At 36.6% G+C, this 23,316-nt stretch overlaps 3 pseudogenes; all 3 read right to left on the reverse strand.

Moving 5' to 3' along the window:
- The window catches only part of LOC149178420 (ent-kaurene oxidase-like), a 54,583-nt pseudogene that overhangs the window by 2,889 nt on the left and 28,378 nt on the right, over window positions 1-23,316 (reverse strand).
- On the reverse strand, window positions 462-10,946 carry LOC149178421 (uncharacterized; annotated as a pseudogene).
- LOC149178422 (uncharacterized) lies at window positions 11,079-12,036 on the reverse strand (annotated as a pseudogene).

The following is a 23,316-nucleotide window of genomic DNA, read 5'->3' on the forward strand; positions in this document are numbered from 1 at the left end:
AATGTGAACTTCCTTTCATCCTCCTTCTCCTCTTTCACTATCTAGATTGGATACTTGTATCTTGTGAAGATATTTTTTGATCCATTTGTATCTTTTAAAATAGAAATAGCAGAAACGCAATCACTTGCACTACAACTATCTACATTATCCCCATGATCTGAAACCTCTGAAAAATAATCGTTAACATCTAAAAAAATAGTTTTGAGATGACTAGTGTTTTCACCACTAGATAGAGCCTCTTGGGAAATTGATTCTTCTTCTAGATTTTATTCAATATCTAAAATTGGGGCATGATTACTATCTTCCTTCCCAAAAAACCTTTTCCAAATCATCCTGAATCTTTATGTGATCCCACTTGCAATAAGTTCCTTATACAAGGAACGAGTTGATTTAGCCATTGCTTCAAAGCATGGCCTTCTATCATCATTTGAATCTAAATCTAATTCTTCTAGCACATCTAATCATTCAGTAGTAAAGCTGACAAACCTCTTTTCAAAGAACTTGAATATATAATTTACTTCTCTATCAAAATATATTTGTTCATTGCAATAAGGGAAATAAACCATTTTTGGAAAGTCAGACATTGTGACATTTTCCTCGTGATAAATCATAATATTTAACTCATTGAAATCATAGTGGATGAGAACATGTTCTTCTAGTCGACAAATTAGGCCAATTATAATATTAAATTTCTTTTCTGGATGTTGCAGTTGCTAAATTGGACCCTCGAACAAGAGACATTAGAACACAATGTCGATTACGGTCTACTGGATTAGGAAGTAGAAAACCATGTTGGTCAAGGTCCTTCATAAAGGAAAATTCTTTAAGAGTAGAAAGTCGTGATAGGTAGAGCCAATTATAGTTGTTTCGATTTCTCAAATCGTCAGACTTAGATTGAACAAATTTAAATGATGTCTGACCCAATCTGTGGAATTTCATTGCCAATGTTCTACCATCCTCTATGGAAACCTTGAAAATATATGATTCTTTCCCAACATCTATTCGATGAACAACACCTACAATGATGCCACGATTTCCAAATGTATTTATTCCAAGAAAGTGATATCCCATGTAGGTTAGGTGATAACCATCATATTTAGATGAATCATGATGCATAAGTTTATGCCTAAGCAATGTTCTCAAATTCATGTAAGTGCCCTCATGCTTGATACCAACAATTCGATCCACAAACTCTGCTTCGATAATTTCATGATTTTTCATGCCCATTTCGATGGTTATGAGTACACGAAACTCATCATTGGATAAATATCACAACACATTGACATCGAGCTTCGTGACTAGAAAACTAGATTGATTCCACAATAGCTTAAAACCCTTCTGAAAAGAAACTCCAAGCAATCTTGCTCGCTAATTATTAATGAAGAGTAATGGCTTCCCAAAGGTGCTTCTAGAGCTTGGATAATATGAGGATTTCAGAGAAACAAGGAAATCAAAGCTACCAGTCGAGTACGTTGGAGCCCTTACTTGCAGCTGAGTTAAATGATGCACAATGGATTTTAGGCGATTTTCCTCTACAATGGGGACTACCCTATGTCAATCTCCTTGACAGACCCATTGAGCTAATTCAACCTCTTTCCAATTTTATCACGATTAAGAAAACACCTTGAACCCGCATTTGATGAGGATAATTGATCCTTTGAGATGTGTGTAGCGTTCCCATGTAGCCTGTGCATCGTGACAAAAATGATCTTCTTCAAGCCCCTCGAGATGAAATGTACACAAACTTTGAAGTTTGAAGGATGAACTTGCATTCAATTTGATAGCTTTGTAGAGAAATTTGTTTCTCCTTTTGCAAATAATGGTACTTAAGGAAGATCAAAAGGTTAAGTGCAACAAAAATAGGATGATTACTAATTTCAAATGATTACCTCTTATGGAAACTACAATGAAAACCAAGACTAATAGACTTCTTTTGACACATATTTACAATGACTTCACCAATTTGAGTCTTTTGTATAAAGATCTCTTAGAATATGATACTTGGTAAATTCATAGACTAAATCTTGCAAATAGACACCCAAAATGAATAGTCAGACAAACACACTTTGATCCCTGTATTATAGGACACTAAAATTTTCTTCAATGGGGATGGAAACATCCCAATGAGGTGCAAAGAACACCATAGACTAGTAGCCTAATCATTTCATGATGGTGTATGCTCTGGAACCATTGTAATTTAAAAAAAATTAACAACTTGTTACAATCCTCAAGCTAAATCAAAACCATTATTCAAACTAAAAACTAAAGCTAATTCAACGTTGCACCTGTAGGAATCTACAGGGTAAGTTCCTCAGAAAGAACACCAAAAGGACACCGCTCACAACCAGATCACAGATCAATACACCAGTATTTTTGACGTGGTTAAAACCCTCAAAGAGGGAAATAGTCCACGGCCTGTGCCAACGTGGCTACTACAGGCAATTTATTAATCAAAGAATGAAAATTTACATAAGCTTCTCTCATGCACGGATTACCCGAACAATGACCCTCCATGCGCTTTAAATAGAACTCATGGACCAATCGGGTGTCAAGCCACGGATCAAGTGTCGGTAATACCGAGGAGAGAGTGAACCGTCAGATCACTACATATCGTGACCGTTGGATTGTAAGTTACAAAATGTACAACGGTAAAGAAACGCACTTTACCTAACTCTATACCTAACTCTATACTAGACCAAGTTGAACTTAACTATTTCCTATGTGTCGGAATATCCTAACATCCCCCCTTAAGAACAACTTGGGATAGGATTGAAGGATTTACAAATATGACACAATAGGAGAAGGAAGGAGGCACTAGAGCCTATCCCCCCTTAGTGACAACTTCCTGAACTCCTAGCATATATCGAATTTTACTGAACTTCGCCTCTGTGAGAGCCTTTTTGAAGATGTCTGCAACCTGATCATCTGTTGAACAATATTGCACTTCAAGAACATGGTCATGAATGAGCTTTCTGATGAAGTGCATGTGCAGTTCAATGTGTTTGCTGCGCTGATGCTGGACTGGATCTTTGCATAGCTGAATGGCACTTTGATTATCACACCAAAGTGTGGTTGGATGCTGCTGCTCAAAGCCAAACTCTGATAGGATCTGACGAAGCCACAAGGCTTCCTTACTAGCTTCCACGGCACCACGATACTCTGCTTCTGCTGACAAAAGAGAAATGGCAGCCTGTTTCTTACAAGCCCATGTAATAGGTCCTGAACTAAGAGTGAAGACATAACCGGCAGTAGACTTCCGATCATCAGGGTCACCAGCCCAATCAGAATCAGTGAAACCAACTAATAGAGGAGCTGCTTTGGCACTGTAATGAATCCCAAACTGTACTGTACCTCGAACATAACGAAGTATTCTTTTAGCTGCTTTCCAATGACTTTCACGGGGGTTTTGCATAAAACGAGCAACAAGGCCAACAACAAAGGAAAGGTCAGAACGAGTATGGGTTAAATACAAGAGTTTTCCTACAAGTTGACGGTATAAGGTAGCATCAACTTCAGGAGAAGTATAAGAGACTGAAAGTTTTACTCCAGACTGAAAGGGAGAAGGGGCTGGCTTACAGTCTTCCATGTGAAAATGACGAAGAATATCACAAGCATACTTGGACTGGGAAAGGGAAATACCCTCCTTGGATTGCAAGACTTGAAGACCGAGAAAATAGTGTAAGTGTCCTAAGTCTGTCATTTCAAATTTCTTTTTAAGGCTGGACTTCACATGGTTTATAAGGTTGGGATCACTACCAGTAAGAATAAGATCATCAACATAAAGAACAAGGATGATAAGGGAGTTGCCCACTTTCTTGGTGTAGACAGTATTCTGAGAATAACACCTAGAAAAGCCAGATTCTAAAAGAAAGCTATCCATTTTGGCATACCAAGCCGAGGAGCTTGCTTGAGACCATAAATAGATTTCTTAAGTCGACATACAAGGCTGGAGTCTGTTTGGATGAAGCCAATGGGTTGTTCCATATAGATTTCTTCATGCAAGTCCCCATGCAAGAAGGCAGATTTAACATCCATCTGATGGACTTCCCATTTTAAAGAGGCAGCAAGGGAAAGAACAAGGCGGATAGAGTTCATTTTGGCAACAGGGGAGAAGGTTTCAGTGTAGTCAATGCCTTCAACCTGTGAAAAGCCCTTAGCAACAAGACGAGCTTTATGTTTATCAACTTTCCCATCTGGTCCATACTTGGTTCTGTAAACCCATTTACATCTAACAAGTTTGCGTCCCTTTGGTAGAGGAACAAGATCCCATGTATCATTCGCCAACAATGAATGATATTCTTCATTCATAGCTGCTTCCCAATGTGGATGGCCTGAAGCTTCTGCAAAAGTGTTAGGATCATGATTTACTGGAGCTTGAGCCAGTAAAGAAGAGGCTCTTTCAAACTGAGAACGTGTACGTTGTTGATCTGTAGGATCACCGGCAAGATCACCTGCTGCATCCCGAGTAGCACGAACCCATCGTGGAAGTTGAGGATCCTGAGAAGGTGGGGGAGGATTGTCATCCTCACTTTCATCATCTGAAGAAGAAATGTTTTCAAAAGTAGAAGAGATAGGAAGAGGTGGCACATCCGCCGGACTAGGCTCGCAGGCTGATTTATTTTCATCAAATTTTACATCTCTTCTAATGATAACATTTTTGGACTTAAATGGAATAAGTCTATAACCTTTTACATCTTCAGAATATCCAACAAAAGTACATTTCTCACTCTTAGGTTCTAAAGCTTTATGCTTTTCATCTGGAATATGGGCCCATGCTTCACTTCCAAAAACACGAAAGTGACTTACATCTGGTTTAATGGAACTCCAAGCTTCTTCTGGAGTGATATTCTTTAGAACCTTAGTAGGAGTGCGATTTTATTATCTAATTTGCACAATTAATTGCTTCAGCCCAAAAACTAATACTGAGTCCTTTAGATTGCAGCATACAATTAGCCATTTCCTTTAAGGTGCGATTTTTCCTTTCAGCTACACCATTTTGTTGTGGAGTGTATGGAACAGTATGTTGCATTTGAATTCCATTTTCGGTGCAAAAGTTGATGAATGTGTTTTTAACATATTCTCCACCATTATCAGTTCTTAGCTTAGGAATTTGATGTCCAGATTGTTTTTCAACAAAGGCTTTGAAGGCCAAAAATGTGTTAAATACTTCGCTCTTGAGTTTTAAGAAGTATACCCAAGTGTGTCTGGAGAAATCATCATTGAAAGTTAAGAAATACTTGCAGCCAGAGAATGAAGGAACAGGAAGTGGACCACATAAATCACTGTGCACAAGCTGTAAAGGGGCTGAGGCGTGCCAAGAGGCACGTTTTTCAAAACTGTCCCGATGATGTTTTCCGACTACACATCCGGAACAAACACCATCTCTGCAAGATACCATAGGAAGACCTGTCACCATATTTTCTTGACATAGACGCTGAAGGGAGCGATAGTTTAAGTGACCAAATCGCTCATGGACCAAAGTTTGCTCACTTCATCATTATGAGCAACAAATACTGAGGGAAGATTTGATGACCCAAAGTTGTGAAACTTATACAACCTTGTGGAATCATCAGCAATACCAGTAGCTAGAATCTGTTTAGGATCTCTCAGATCCTTGATTACAACATCATGAGGTGAAAATTCAACAATTTTACCTTCACCTGAATGAGTTATCTGATATACAGATAGAAGGTTGCAGGATAAGGTAGGAACACATAAAACATCATTAAACTGACCATTGTCTAGATGAACAGTTCCAGTCCCTACAACATTAAGAGATCTATCATCACCAACATATATATTTTTGGTGTTACAATCATTTAAAGAAGAAAACATGGCTTGGTTTTTGGCCATGTGATAAGAGGCTCCAGAATCAATGAGCCACTCATGAGAATGAGAAGAAGAAGATACATTTAATGCATAACCAGACTGAGATGATTGACAATGACATGCAGAAAGTGCCATTCCTGAAGTTGAAGGTTGCCCCAAATTGATGTTATGCTTCTTCATTGCTGCTTCCAAGGCTTCCATGAGGAGTATCAAGTTCTGCAATATGGAATCTAAGATCAGGAGAAATAAACATTCCTATCAAACCACGTGCTTGATCTTGTCTATTTTCCCATTTTGCAGCCTTGTCTTCATCTTTTGGTTTCTTCTCTTGGCCTGTGGCTATTCTGTAGAGACATTTACTTCTAAGTAAATCTTCCATGTAGGATATCCATTGGAAGTAGTTGGTGCTGTCAAGAATGACTTGGCATGGACTTTCCATTTTAAAAAAAACTGAAGCTGAAGATGCTGAAAGTAAGTGTTCCAATGGATAGATCTCGAAAAATTAGGCGGTTTTAAAAAAAACGTCTCTGAAAAAGGCTTCCGGATGAAGAAGTTATGGATTTTTGAAAAACAATTGTTGAAGTTGCCGGCAAAGTGCGCGAATGTGCGAAAATGAAAAAATCCGCCCCCACAAAATGGAGACTTGAACTCAAGACCTCTACTCTCTTAAAATAGCTTTGAACCAATTGATCTATACAAAAAATTTGAGAGAGAGAGAGAGAGAGAGAGAGAGAGAGAGAGAGAGTGAGAGAGAGGGGTGGGGGCCTTGGTTTGCGTGCTTGCCTTGAGAAAGCTCTTTTTCCCTACAAAACACAAAACACAAAACCCAACACGGACATGCAAAGAAAACGAACCTTATGGCTCGAAGTTAGCTTTAGCCAAAAAACTAGATATTTTAAAAAATGAACCTTGCGGCTCAAAGTTAGCTTTAGCCGAAAAACTAAATATTTTTCTCAATGTTTCTGATTTTCCGAGATCACACTAAGGTCCAGGGAAAAGAGCATACACATGAGAAAAATCCTTCCTTTCTGTTTTTGATTTTCCCAGATCGCACAGAGTCGCAGGGCAAAGAGCATACGCAGAAATGAAAGGTATAGATCCGGTTAAGAAAAAATCTAAATAAACTGAAACCAAAATAAGCAGAGAGAAAATAACAGTAAACTGCAAATAAAGACTGTATACCTCCAGATCTTAAAAATGATGCAGCTAGGGCTACCGGAAACCTTTTCGCGTGAAACGAAAGGGGTTCCTCACTGGAATAGATGCTCCGAACACAACAGAGCAGTCCTCTCGGCCCGAAAGCAGTTAGAAACAGCAGATCTAGGAAACGACAGTCGGATGCAGTTCTACCAGCTTCAGATTTGGATCACCAACGGACGCGGCCCTCAAATAGCTCTGATACCATGTAGGAATCTACAGGGTAAGTTCCTCAGAAAGAACACCAAAAGGACACCGCTCACAACCAGATCACAGATCAATACACCAGTATTTTTGACGTGGTTAAAACCCTCAAAGAGGGAAACAATCCACGGCCTGTGCCAACGTGGCTACTACAGGCAATTTATTAATCAAAGAATGAAAATTTACATAAGCTTCTCTCATGCACGGATTACCCGAACAATGACCCTCCATGCGCTTTAAATAGAACTCATGGACCAATCGGGTGTCAAGCCACGGATTAAGTGTCGGTAATACCGAGGAGAGAGTGAACCGTCGGATCACTACATATCGTGACCGTCGGATTGTAAGTTACAAAATGTACAACGGTAAAGAAACACACTTTACCTAACTCTATAGCTAACTCTATACTAGACCAAGTTGAACTTAACTATTTCCTATGTGTCGGAATATCCTAACAGCACCAATACTGAAGCTGCACACATTACTATTGAAAACCAAACCAAATTTCATGCTTTCCCAAGCAAGCTTATTTCATGTAATTTCTTACTCTAACCTATTAAAAGTCTCTACCCAATCAAGTAATAAAAAAATTCTAATGAAACCAGTCAAGAAAATGGCTACATAACTAAATCTTGCGTTGAGCTTCTACAATCATAAAAATAAACTCATAAAATGGAAACTCAAACATTCCACTAAAAACCTCTTCAAATTCCATAAATACAACCACATTCTCATGTTTTAATGATTACAACAACCCGCTAAAAGGGTCATGGAAATCATGAAGGGATTGCTTATGTATTTGTCGATCATTGAGTAAGGATTTTTTTTCACGATTTATTACTAGCTACTTTGTTTCTTATTCAACAGTATTTAGACCATCCTTGAATGAGAAAGGAGACAAGTGTTCATCTCTCTTATCATGCAATTCAGGGAAAAGATCTATAGATTTTTGAATAATAACCATGGCATGTGTTTTAAGATTGTCTAAACACAAAGTTTCATGTACTTCAACAAGAGTATAACCTTGATCTTCAAAGGAATAAAAAATAACTATGCCCTCGTTGTGTTCCCCTATTTCAGGCTATAAAGTATCATATACAAATTCAAAAATATTCCTTTGATAAACCTCTTCATGATGAGCTAAAAGATCAAAACATTATTTTTTCAACTCAAAATAATCTCATTTTGGTTATCCAAAGGACCTAGAACAACATTTCATTTTTTATATCCTAATTTAAGCTCTAAATCATAGTGGTCATATGTAGGTATCAAATCTTCATTGAATCTAATCAGATTGTTTATTGGAGTAAATGACTCAGTTGGAGAATACCAAAATATGATAGCTTATCCAAATCACTCTTTTCATTCTTTAAATATTTTGAGTACTCTAGAGTTTCATCATCATTCTCAAGGACAAAACTATGAATTTTAACATCAAAATTTTGATCTATAATAAAAAGGAGAAATTGTATTATGCTAAAGATTGTCCTAAATGTCATGGAAGCTAGCTCCTACTATTATGCTTTCCTGATGAGAAGATAGTTCAGATAGGGTTTCCTTGATTTCATTATCCATCAAATCCTCATCATCAATATCAATTCCCAAATGTTGAAGAAGACTATCAAAACCTCCACAAAAGGTTTCAACCAACATTATAGAAGAGTAACTGTCTTTATAGTTCTTACAGAACATTGTGTAGAAGTCTTTAAGGGAATAAACACTAGGATCATACAATCCTACATATCAACACCATGATTTTTCTTCTAAAGTGACCATAAAAATCCTCATTAAATAGTCCTTGTGAAAATCAACTCATAATCTTTGTATGTGCATATGAAATTTGGTCAAATGAAAGGCAACATCATCTCCTTTTTCATCTTTGAATTTTGGAAAATATGATTGTTAATCTATTCAAAGAATCCAATTTGAAAAACCTAGAATGTGATCTTGATTCATGGGAGCATACCTTCTAGATTGAGAATTCATCTTGAAAATGAGGAAACACTAGTGGGACTTGAAAATATGGATTTTTCTTGATTGGAGTTGCCAAGGGAATGGTACAGCCTTCTTGTGTCTGACTATTGTCCATCATCAGTAATCAGATCTCAAACTCCATTATCTTTCCCAGGGTAGATGGAACCTTTTGATCTCTATTATGGTCACCAGAATGTTAGCACTCTGTAGTTTTCCTAGGCTAAGGAGGAAAATTGCAGAGGTAACCATAAACCACTTAAGGCCAAAATCTAGCACTTCTAGCCTAGAGAGCGATATTTCACTTCGTTTACTTCAATAAATAGGATACTAGGATAGGTAATCATCTCAAAAAGTTTTCTTTTAGAGGCTTCTTGATGAGAAAAGAGGCAGATGCATTGGGAATGGAGTCATTTCAAATTAACTTTTTTGTCTAGTGATATGAGGGAAAAGAGAGGAATGTTTTTACACGGGCAACGTTGGCAACCTCAATTGTCGATTTAGATTGTAATGTTGTAGGAGGTGAGTGTAGAAAGAGAGAAAGAAAAACACAACAGAGCATCAAGAATAGATGAATTCTAAAGTGTTGCTTTACGTAGAAAACATTGAAAACTTGGTAAAACTGAAACAAAGCATCATTAGGGTGCATTTTGTATCAAACATTTGATTTTTTCCAAGAAAAAATATGCACATTAAAGGAATCAAAATAAATAATAATACTTAAAAATAAAAGGACCACACAACCACCAAAAATATGACTCACGAATAGCGAATCACCTTATGTTTCATTCATTCAGTAGAAAATTTTGATAAAATATGCAATGCACAAAGAGTTTCTTCTCTAATTTGACCAACATACCTACCTTTCTACATTCAAAATTGTCTACTCTATACAAAATATTATTTCTATATGAAAGGAGGTTGAAACCCACCTCTTCCCCAATAGATGGAACTGATTTCATAAAGATCAGAAAGAAAAACCACTATTTTGGAAACTACGAAAGTATCTTTGACTATTACCTATAATCTTGCCTACGTACCTAATACATCGAACTTGTACAAAATATCATGAATGAAGCGTTTACATAATAAAACATAAATAATGACATGATATAATCCTTCTTTTTCCAATGCTGGGGTAAAAAAATTCTATCCAAAAATCTTACTCTATTTTTGTGCAACAGGTGTGTGCAACAAAAGAGTGTTCTTTCTCTGATTGTATAGATGGATGCCCATTTGTCAAAATATTCTGGTGGATGACTTGCTGACTATGATGAAGGTGTACATGACCTATAAATGACAAAAAAATTCCAAAAAAATCACTTTTCGAAAAACCCTAGTCCTGTTGTTCATCTTTTGCAAAGAACGTGTGCACAACACCTATCGGTAACAATTGTTAACTCATATTTCACTTGATTTATCTTCTTCAACCACCTTAACCAGCAAATATAGCTTTCCCATGTCCTTCTATTGAATTCTTTTTTGGGACTATTGAAGATCCTCCTTCACATCTTTATATTTCTTCTTCATCCTCATGAACGTGAACTTCCCTTCATCCTCCTTCTCCTCTTGCACTGAATGGATTGAATACTTGTATCTTGGGCAGATATTTGTTGTTACATATTGCATCCTTTAATAAGAGAAATGGAAACAACCTTGTCACTTGCAATACAACTATCTACATTATCTCCATGATCTGAAACCTCTGCAAAATCACCATTAACATCTACAGAAATTGTTTCCATATGACTAGCATTTTCACCAAAAAGAAGAGTCTCCTGCAAAATTGATTATTCTTCTGCAATTATCTTCGATATGTAAACATGTGGCATCATATCTACCATCCAAAAAACAAAATTTTCGAAATCATATTGAATCTATTCTCTAAACCCACTTGCAGCAAGTGCCTTATCCAAGGAACTAGCTGATTTAGAAATTTCTTCAAAGCATGTCCTTTTGTCATCATCTGAATATGAATCTAATTCTTCTAACACGTCTGACCCCTCAGCAGCAGAGGTGGCAAGCCTCTTTTCAATGAACTTGAATATACAATCTACATCTCTATCAAAATACATTTATGCATTGTGATGAGGGACATAAACCATTTGGGGAAAGTAAATCATTGGGACATTTTCCTCATCAATCAATAATAATATTGAACTCATTGAAATCATAGTGGATGAGACCATGTTATGCCAGTCAAAAAATTAGGCCAATTATAGCATTAAATGTTTGTTTTGGATGTTGCAGCTACTTAAATTGGACCCTAGAACAAGAGACATTAGAACACAATATCAATTACAGTCTACTGCATTAGGAATTGGAAAATCGTTTTCTTCAAGGGCCTTCATAAAGTAAATTTCTTTAAGAGAGGCAAGTCTTGATAGCTAGAGACAATTATAGTTTTTTTGATGTCTCAAATAGTCATGTTTAGATTTAACAACTTTAAATAATATATGTTCCAATCTGTAAATTCCATTGCGAATGTTCTACCATCTTCTGTGCAACCTCAAAAATGTGTGATTGTTTCCCAACACCTATTCAACGACCAACGTCTATAATCATCTTGTCATTTGCAAATGTCTTTATTGCAAGAAAGTCATATCCCATGTAGGTTAGGTGATAACCATCATATTTGGATGAATCATGATGCACAAGCTTATGCCTAAGCATTTTTCTCAAATTCTTGTAAGTGCCCCCATGCTTGAGACCAACAATTCGATCCACAAGCTCTATTGGGACAATTTCATGATTTTTCTTGCACGTTTTGATGGATGTCAATACATGAAACTCATCCTTGGATAAAGATTGCAACACATTTACATCGAGCTTCATGACTACAAAAACAATAATGATTCCACAACAACTTAAATTCCTTATGAAAATAAACTCCAAGCAAGCATGTTAGCTAATTATTAATGAAGAATAAGTGATGCCCAAAGGTTCTTCTAATGGATAAATAATTTGAGCATTTCAGACAAACAAGGAAATTAGAATTACTAGTCAAGTATTATGGAGCCCTCACCCACAGCTGAATTAAACCATGCATAATGGATTCTACGCAATTTTCCTCTTCAATTCAGAATTCCCCATGTCAATCTCCTTGACACACCCACCGATCTAACTCAATCTCATTCACAATTTGATCACTATTAAGAAAAACACTTGGAACCCGTGTTTGATGATGATAACTGATCCTTTGAGCTGTGTGCAGTGCTCCCTTGGAGCCTGTGCATAATGACAAAATTGATCTTCTTCAATCCCTTGGAGATGAAATGTCTTTGACCTTTTAAGGTTGAAGGATGAACTTTCATGCAATTTGATATCTTTGTAGATAAATTAATTCCTCCTTTGGAAAATAATGGTATTTTAGGAAGATCAAAAGGTTAAGTGCAACAAAAATAGGATGATTACTACTTTCAATTGATGGCCCTTTATGGACCCTACAATTCAAACCAAGACTAATAGACCTCTTTTGACACACATATTTACAGTGAATTGACCAATTTTATTCCTTTGTACAAATACCTCTTATACTATGATACTTGGTGAATTCATACACTAAATCTTGCAAACAAACACCCAAAATGAATAGTCATACAAATAGACTTTGATCCCTATATTATAGGATCCCAACTGGTGCTTTTCTTAAAACCAGAAATTGTAGAACCCCCTTCTGTTAAGCATCAAATACCCTGGGAATTCCACAAACTGTTCATCTTACCCTTCAAATGTGATCTGTACACCTATCATACTGAGTGCCATCAACTAAATTCATGGTGGCTACATAGGGGCTTGGGATATTTCCATGTACACTTTTATTTTTGTTTTGTTGCTATGGGAGAGGAGATATCCCACATTGTCTGGGTGATAAGCTTCATTAGTGTTTATATATGCTAAAAGTCCCAAGTTATTTCGATGTGTAGAGCATAAAACTATGCTCATCGCTTAGCCTGGCGGTTGGTGCATTGGGATGGTCTTGTCTTGTCTTGTATATTTTATAGCTTGGTAGATGGTGGACCCTTCATGTAGTTTGATGACTTGGATATTGGGGCATAAGTCCAATATTTTTTATACTTTTAAATAAATAAATAATTCTATAAAATTATATGATAATATTTTCATAAAATTAAATCAATTTAAAATTAAAAAACCTATCATGAAGAAAAACCCAACAACATGTATAAAATTATTTTTCCACGAAAATGTGTATATGCCAAAGGATTTGGCCAGAGAACAAACTAGCTAATTTCAAAAAAATTGTAAGATTCAAAGGGGTCAAAATATGTTACAACATCAAATCCAACAAGGAACTTCTTCCCATTGTGCTATGTAGAGAATTGGTAGACTTGTGGCTTTATGTTGGGCAATGGAGTCATATCAATTCATTTCAATTTTGTCTTTTACCTATAGGTTGTAACCTGAAACTTGAAAACAACAACCGACACTCTGCAAATTTATTGGAACAAACACATATTGTAACTACTAATCAAGCCTATTGGGCTATGGAGTCAACATTCTACCTTAATTAAATACTCTATAATCTGCAACTTGTCATTTGCCTACACTAGAAAAATTCATAAATTCTCCAAATATTCATATTCTTTATCTTCAATATCACTTCCCCATTACTGATCACACAAATGAATATTGTTGTAATGTTTGACTTGGATTTTTTTTAAATAGTTTCATAATCAAAGGACCTTGAAAATATGCAACTTATTCTACACATCCCAATCAAGCCCCACATTGCCACTAAAATTGTAATGTTACTTTGTTGAAATAAATATATCCATAAACTGCACACCATAATCAACTGATCTACTACAAACTTGTTGAATACAGACTTATTTAATCATAGACACAACTACCCTATTGAAATGAAGCTATAAATGATCAAGTCTAGTAATCTTTCGAGCACAACCATGTGAGCATTGGATTAACTAACATACCCCCTTCCCAAGAAACTGAATATATGAAAAATATTTACAATATGAAAATATAATTCCATAGGAGACTGATAATTACAACCCAATTCTAAATATTGCATCCTCTATTGATGTTTGATACTTTTTATCATCACAAGAGGAAGAAAAACATGCAGCTGCATGCCATTATCATAACAAGAGATTCACTTGTGATTTTGAACTAGTAGAATCTGGAACCCATGGAATCAGTAAATAAATAAAGTGGAGTTGCGAGGTGAAAGAAATGCAACAAGTATTTAATGCCTACTCCTTGTTGACCAGCAAGCAATAGATATAATCAATCATCATTCTCCTACGAAAAAATTTATTTGTTACTTTGTTCCCCAACAATGGTGCAAAATGTTGTATTGTTTCTCGAAGGTCGTTTTTGGCTACGAAACTACACCGAGAAACTAATTCAACCAACTTCTTGTAGCGGATACAACCACCCTCTAAAATTTTGGCCTACACCCAAATTTAGAGCCTCCCTTCAGAGTTTCACTTGATGGTTGCATACACTCAGGTTCACTCCATGAGCTTGTGTGAGAATTCGCACCCACCTTTCTTGTTCATTCCAACCAAGGTTTTGCATGTTGATGTCAATGTCTTGCTTGCGACCAAGTTCTGGTCATGCTCAAGGTCTTCACTCCCTATGTACATGTTATGTTCACTATGAAATCATTTGTCACACTCACACACGGAGTCCCATTCACTGTTGCACAAGCATCATCATGGTCAGTCAGCGATCAATCATGAGTGTTGCACTTGTTGCTTACACCATTAGTCAGTCATGTTGAACATGTATGTCTGGATGGTTTGAGTCGTCTCATCCTCGAGTCATATGAGTGTGTCTTTGCATGATGACTTATGTATATTTCGATTATTCACACATTTAGTCATTTTTGCTGAAGTTATGATGACTAGACTCCCCTATGATAGCCAGACCATCACCTCGCCATCAACTCGATCGACTATCACCCAAAATAATGAAGAAACACCAAGCAAGTGTTTTCAAGTTGTGATGGCCGCAAACAATTCAATCAAAATTCATGCTGACCACCCAGACACTCGAACATGGCAGCCACACCAAGACTGACTCCCCTAAAAAATTACACAGAGGCCACTAACCTTGCCCACTCCATTGACTGAGGAAATTGCATAGATAGGTAGAACATACACCAAGTGCCCATCCCTATCTCCCTTAGAAAATTGTGCAGTTTTGCCAACCAGTCTTCTCGACAGTCGACCGACTTCTCATCCAAAAAATTGCACAGTTTTCATAAGCAGGCCTTCTACTGCCCAGCAGTCTGCTCAGATAAGAAATTGTGTAGAGATGATTAGTAGGTTGGCCTATCAGCCTCAGTGCAGTTACCCTCACCAGTAGCTCCTAGCAGTAAACTGCGAGTTCCCTCCAAGAATTACGCAGTTTCTGCTACCAAGCTCCAAGCAGCTCACTACCTATTCCCTTTGGGAATTACATAGTTTCTACTACCAGTGACCTAGAAGCCAACTGCTAGTTCCCTCTCAGAATTATGTAGTTTTGACTGCCAGGCTCTTGGCTAGTTCCTCCCAAAAATTGTGCAATTTCTCCCTGCTAATCCTGCCTGCAACCCGACCTATTCCTCTAGAAAATGGTGAAATTTTTTCCTTCCATCCCTTGCTGCACGGTCATTTTAGAAACTGAATAGATTCTTCCTACCTTATCTTCCTATAGCCTAGACTGTCCCTCCCAAAATTTTCACAAATTTTCCTTCCATCCAAGCCAGACCTCGCTGACAATCATTGTCGACTTGGATTGCCCATCTTCATCACTCAGTGACTCTTGCTTTGTTTTCATCAGCAATGCCCAGAGCCATCATCCCACTTCACAACCTTACTACCTCTCCTGGTCACTTGCATTCGAAATGATCATGTGTCATGGTACACTAGGAGGTTTTTGAATTTGATGTCATCTCGTCATGAGTGACTGCAGACACATGTACAGTAACAAACATGGTGGAACAACAAAATGGATGAACGAAGGAAACACATGCATAAGGATAGGTTCACCAATGAATGAATGAATGATGCATGTGAAGAGATGTGCTCATGAACGGATGATCATGCAAATATGTGTTTGCGGACGGATGAACGAGCAAACATGCCATATGTGCTCACGGATGGACGTATGGACGAACATGCACCTTTCACGAACAGATTAGTTTGTCAAGCCTTCCAACATGCAAGGAACAATGTGCCAAAGCATCATCAATCGAGCCAAAGACCATCGAAGACTCCGCACACTTTGCCATGTGGAGGTGAAGTTGTGCTACACCGTGAAGACATGGATCACCTAGTTGCACTGTAGCTAGATATGCACTCCAGCGACAGCACAAATGTACTAGCATTGTCATGTTGAGTCATGTCACACACATATCTACTATGGGCTATATTGTTAATCAGTGTAATGTAACATGGAAGTCCAAGAGACCCACTTGTTGTACAAAATGTAATACAAAGTCGAAAAGTCATGGAAGTCAAACAGTCATGAGGGTAGTCGAACAACCACAAGGGTCAGTTTCACCCTTGGCTATAAATATCCCCTCAATTGTACATGAAAGGACTTTTCACCTCAGCTCCTCCGACAGAGCCAAGAGAGTCTATAGTATTTTCCTTGAGGAGTAAGTACTGGCTCCAACACCTCACACTCAGTGTTATTGATGTATGGTGTAATGATGTGTCTTGGAACTTTAGCTTAATTTAGAAGCCTACTAACAAGCCAACATGTTTACACACATGTATTGTGATTGTTGTAAGACTAATATTGAACACTTGTAATGCATGTTGCTTTAAACTGTGTTGAACACTTAAACTATTTAACTTGTTGTAATATGTAATATGTTAATGGAAATGTTTTGTATATGTTGTTAATGTTGTCTTGCCCATGGTGGCTATCTCCCTGGACATCAAATAGACCTTTCACATAAAGCTTGTTGTAACAACCATTGCACTCGTTTGGACTCATCCTTTAAGTGTTGTACGTTTTATCTTACCTTATGTGTTGTGACTGTCACATCCATGTGGATTGCTCCTTCGGAAGTTGTGCACGTGTTGTTGTGTTATTTGTTCATAGCCAAGTTGGGATTTCATCCCAACCAACTTGGGACTCACTCTCACCCTCTCCCCTTATAATGAAAGAACCATTGACACAAGTACACTAGCGTTCACCATGCACGTGAACCTCACTTCTCGAAGGAAAAGTATACCATTCTCTTGTGTTGACAAGTAAGAGTTGAGGCTAATCCTTAAGACAATGGCAACTAGGCCATCATACCGGATGGGACTGCCACACCAAATGGTGTGAGGTCTAGTTCGGACTTCATACTGGCGTGATCCCCTGAATGTTGGTGGGTACATCACTATCAACACAACTTTAGGTCTGAGTTGGCTCTTGAACTAGAGGGGGATCCTTTAAGTATTATAAGGCTTTAATGTTGTTAACTATCACTAAACAACAATCTATAAATCAAAATGGGCAGATCTAGTGTCTGTTGTATAGGTGGTTGTTGATGATTCACAAATCCCGTAACAAATAATTCCTTCTATTGTATAGGCCTTATCAAAGTGCCAACATTCAACTATGGCATAATAATATAGCTTGAAAGATTTTAATGGAGGAATGCAAGAGAAATTAGAGAACTAGATATCCTCCCTAAATAGATAATCATCTAATGAGAGTAGAAACATCTAGAAGAATATCTACAGTAAGACATTAATACATTTAAGCATAGCCTAGAAGTATCAATCTAGTGATTTTTGGGTGACCAATTAAACAAATTGTTTAATCTTTTACTCAATGTAAAACATGACTTTGATAGGAATTTCAGGTAGGTTGATAATCAGTCCAACCCTTCCCAATGTCCTGCGCTACCTCAAATATATGCATAAACATATATGTAATTACAGGAAAGGACAAACGTGTGAAACATATCCTATCATTAAATGGATTCAAGAGTCTTTAATTGAATATTGAGATATCATATTGCATGAGAATATCAGGGTTTTGGAATCAAAAGCCATCCCTTCTTTATTAAAAATCAACGAATGTATAAAAATTACATTTCAAAGCAGTCACTGGCTTTATGGAAATAAAATATAATAATACACTAAAATAAAACTAAATCTATAAACTGATTGCATAATGTTTCGAATTATTGAATTGCTTGAGTTGAATTCCTTGCATTTAGAATAATCATGTGCTACCAAAGATGTGAATATACAGATCTTGATGCATAAGGTATGCTCAATTGACCCTATGTTGTTGATTTTATGCCACTTTTCTTTCAATCGATAATTTTGTGCCTTAAAATCTTGGGTTTGTGAAGTTGTTCTTGAAAATCTGTCAACTTCCCTTCAATCCTGGAACTTCTAGTTTCATTTTCCACTTATCATTTGACTTTAATCCACAAAATATTTTGTTCTTGGTCTGATCCTCAAACTTTGAATAAGTATTGAATGCTAGGTTCTTTGCTTGAAATCTAGAACTAATGAATTTATTGAAACCATCCACTAGAAATCTACAAACTACCCTTTAAAATTGTGTTAGTTTTGCCACTTGTTTATCCAATTGTCTTTTCATTCTATTTTAGGAGAATAATATTTTATGTGGTTGGAATTTTTATTTTATCTCCTTACTATCAAATAAATTTTGTATTTATTCATCAAACTTCCACAATCTAACCATGTACCAACATTTTTACACTAGGCTTAAGAAATTTGAAAGGTAATTCTTTGAAATCCTCACTAATATTGACTTTCTTTTGCATTTCTCTCATGTATGTTACCAAGTTGTGGCAAGTCTAGTAAGAAAACTAGTAGAAAGATGATAAAATTGACGATTTTTAATATTTTTACCAAGTGTTCTCATCCTTTAAATCACTGACAAACACCTCCAACTGTACAAGCTTTATTATAGTGCATAAAATAGTGCTTTTGTGCAAGAACCAATAAAATTTAAGAATAAATACAAAAGTTTGATTGTACTATTATATCATATGTATGTGACTAAGTAAGTGATGTCTTCGAACATCCGTGTCTTCAAATAGCTATGTCTTCATGAGACCTACAATAGCACCATTCTCTTGGCCAACTAACAAAATTTGTCAATATGTAACTTAAGTAATCATCCATGTATCCATCATGGAAAGATGTATCTAGCAAACCATGAGCTCATGATAATTTGTCAAGATTTCTTGATATCATCAACAGCAACACTCCCCATCCATGTGAGAACCAAGAACTATAGGAATCTTGCATCATAACTGCACCATATGAACTTTATGCATCTTTGAAAGCATGATGATAGTAGCATAAAAGAAATGAGTGGCTCATCATCAAATAATGAAGTTGTGTACTCGAGCTTTGTACTTCTCCTTGTCCTTATGAAGAAACTTCTTTTGGTATTCAATCACATCTTTGAGCATGGATTTTCTTCTCCTATCCATTTGTTTCATGCTCTCTTCCATGTGATGTTAAGGAACCAACCTCAAATAAGGAAGGAAATCCCTTTAGTCCACTTCAATGACACCTTTCATAGGGCCTTCTAACAATATCTCGTAGATTTCCCATTTATAGAAATTACTACCTATCTTTTCAATGCACATGGATTCAATGTCCCAACCTATGACAACTTTCACAGAAAATGTAAACAATTAATTAATGAAAATTAGCCTCAAGTACACACCCTCCAAAGACACTAATTGAGAATGTATGTTATCAATTATGCTCTACAACATATTTTCTCAAAGGGAATGGATGTTATTATGTTTCTAATTTGTATCTCCCAGAAGGTTTGTTAGTATCCTTTCTTGACAATGCAGTGGTAGTCTGATAGGTCCATATAATACTAGTGTATTCCCTCATTTTTATTGTTAGTATCTCAATATCACAAAGCTCATTTTTATTGTTGTAATTTTTTTTATTGTTGTGCCCATGTAGTCGCCATATTTTTATTTTTGTCCCCATAGAACCCCATTATTCTTATCTTTTTGCCATTACATTATTATTGTTATGTCAACTTTGAGTCCAAATGCTATGTAACCAACTCACAAAATAGTAGAAGAGATATATCAACGACTCATAATTAGCCTCTTCAAGGGGGAAACCTACTTTACATTTCACAAATTAACAATTATTGGATGATTCAAATGAAGAAATCCTCCTTTCTATATATAGGAGTCTAAGGGTCACAATATAATCAGTGCTGACATAACAATAATAATGTAAGGGCACAAAGATAATAGTAATGGGCTTCTATGGGGAACAATGATAAAAATATGGGGACTACATGGGCACAACAATAAGAATATGGGGGCTACACGGATAATAAAAATGAGGGAAAACACTAGTATTATTATAGGGACCTAACATAGTGTCCATAATCGCTCATTACGACCATAGTCTTCTCTTTGGTTAGGTTTGATAGAGCATTTGGTAATTTCCTACTTGAGATGGTGGAGAATTTGGTGACCATTAATTCTTTTGTAACAACCTTTGATGAATTAATAACTACCATAGGTGTGGCTCCAATGTGACTGGAATAAATAGGTTTTCATTTCCTCTCACATTTCATGAATGTATGGTGGGGTTTCTTTTCACTCAAATGAAACATGTTTCTAGTGATGGACCAGCCCAACACAACTTATTGTAAATATACAAAATGTGCACATGCTTGGATCATGCTCACCAAGGTGATTAAATCCATTATTGTACCATCAAGCTACATAAAATAGCAACAATTCTTGATCCCCATGTTCATTCTATAAGTTTTCCTTCAAACCAAGACTATGGTAGTAGCCCCAAACATGGATGATATACCACCCTTTCAAAATGTGTACAACACAACAGTGATCCTCTATATATTCACTTAGAATAACATTGGTTGTTTTAGATCACATACTTACCTGGCTTTTTTAAAACTCATAGACTAGGGCTCTATTATTATATCATATTATTAGAATAGGATTATCAGAAGTAACATGTATCAATGCCTTGATAATTAGGAGCCCTATAAATGTATTTCGACCTCCAAGAGGCCCTTGAATGACTACATTCCAACAAAAGAGCAATAAAAATAACATAATTTGGCTTCATGCTTCCCACTTGCATTTGACTAAAAGAGTGTCTTGACATGGCAAATTTTCGCTATACCAACAAGGGAAACTAACCCGATCACAAACCCTAATTAGACCTACTTTAATTTGGAATGGCTAGTTCCAATGGGTTTTAAGGGACCTCGTAAACTATTAAATCAATTGAAAGATTGCTTCTGGGAAGAAGGCCTCAAATACATCAACAAAATAAAACAACTAACCACTATGTATTGAATCCTATCTACACTTCTTATAACTACTCTAGTCTATGTCCTAACTATCCTAATCTATCCTACAGGAGCATGTCAAAGAGAGATGAAACACCATATATGAATTCCAAGTCTAAATGAATCAATTACTGGTTCACATAAGAACAAGGCTGCATTAATTCTTAATTGCAATCCAATCATTCATACAAGAATACGCATTCCATTTTATGGGAGAGAAGCTTGCAATTGATGTCCAACATAGTTTCGAATCAGCAACCTTTCATAATTTAACCATGATGTTGAATCATATTCAAATAACCAGGCGTAACCATGAACTGTAAGTTACCAATATGCACAAAAAAAAACAAATATACATTTGCATTTATGCCAGCAACAACATTCTGATCAAAACACATAAGAGAAGAGGAAAATCAATTTGAAACATAGGCTCCTCATTGAACCAAACAATCTTTCTTTATTCACAATAAATCAAAGTTGTTCTTTCCAAACAAAAAGCCCTTGTCTCCTATCCAGAGGGAATATTTATGCAACTGGAAATGACTCTCAGTCTTCCTTTTCACCTTTTCACCTTCCCTCTGTCCTCTTTCATTATACAGATCAGAATATACAGATGAAGACAATCGGTGTCACTGCTGACATGTAGAGGGTGTTTCCTGTCATTGGAGCACTTCATTTCCTAGGGAAATGAATGGTTATTGATTAGAGGGGATGACTGTGTGTCATCTCTTCATGATGAAATCTGGGGTAGTTTCACTTTCGGAATACATAGACAACACCTAAAAATATGACTGCTAATGCCTAAAGTCCAATCTTCAAATAAACATATTTGCATGGATAAAATTTTCCAAACCACTCCTACATCTTTTATTTGGAGTCATACTTGAAGCTTACGAATCCATTCTTCTGCCTCACTTTCCTTCTCTCCATCCTCGCCTTTAGATAGAGCCAACATTAGTCACACTTATATAGATATGATAAAAATGCTTAAAAAACACAAATCTTGCCTTCATGAAGCATTTATAACATCAAGAGCAACAATTGTGAAAGAATCGACCCCTAGTCTTTAATCTATGTATTGATTCGGTCTCGTAGGTGAAAATCTGATTTACAATGAAAATCCTCACAAAACACAGAGTTGAATCCAAAACCCAGACTTGAAAAACTATAGGCTCCCAACCTATACCTTATCAGGTTCACCATATCACATCGTATCGTGCCATGTGCTTGGTCTTAAAGCTATGTCGATTATGCCTTTCAGTTAGCCGGACCTGACATGCATATATGTCCTAGTTCATAATTCCTCCAGGTCCACCACATAAGGCTTCCCTTTGTAAAGCCCGAACTCCAACGTATTATCGCAAATACAAGGGAAAACACGAAAAAACCCATGGCTGACTGTAAGGCTGGACTTCAAATATTATATAATTGGGCATATAATCATCGTCGGGTTCGACTATCAACCCTCCGCTAACTACAAAACCCCCAGGCTTCGCTGACTGTGATAAGCGATCGGGGTAGGCGGACCCGAAATATATATATATATATATATATATATATATGACACTTAACAGCCCTGGTGGGTCCGCAATGTATGATTTCCTTTTGAAAAGTCCTGACTTCAATGTTTTTCGAAAACACAGGAATATAAGGGAAAACCCCATGTCCAGCCATAAGGCTAGACCTCAGACGTTATGTGCTCTAGTCTATAATTATCATCAGGTCCAAGTGGTAGCGATATGTATTATATAAAAACCTCAGACCCTGTCGATTGTAATATGCGATGGGGAA

The sequence above is a fragment of the Pinus tabuliformis genome, chromosome 4_1 (genome assembly GCF_031772625.1).
Source record: "Pinus tabuliformis cultivar Carrire ecotype Pingquan chromosome 4_1, CPIR1, whole genome shotgun sequence".
Taxonomy (NCBI): domain Eukaryota; kingdom Viridiplantae; phylum Streptophyta; class Pinopsida; order Pinales; family Pinaceae; genus Pinus; species Pinus tabuliformis.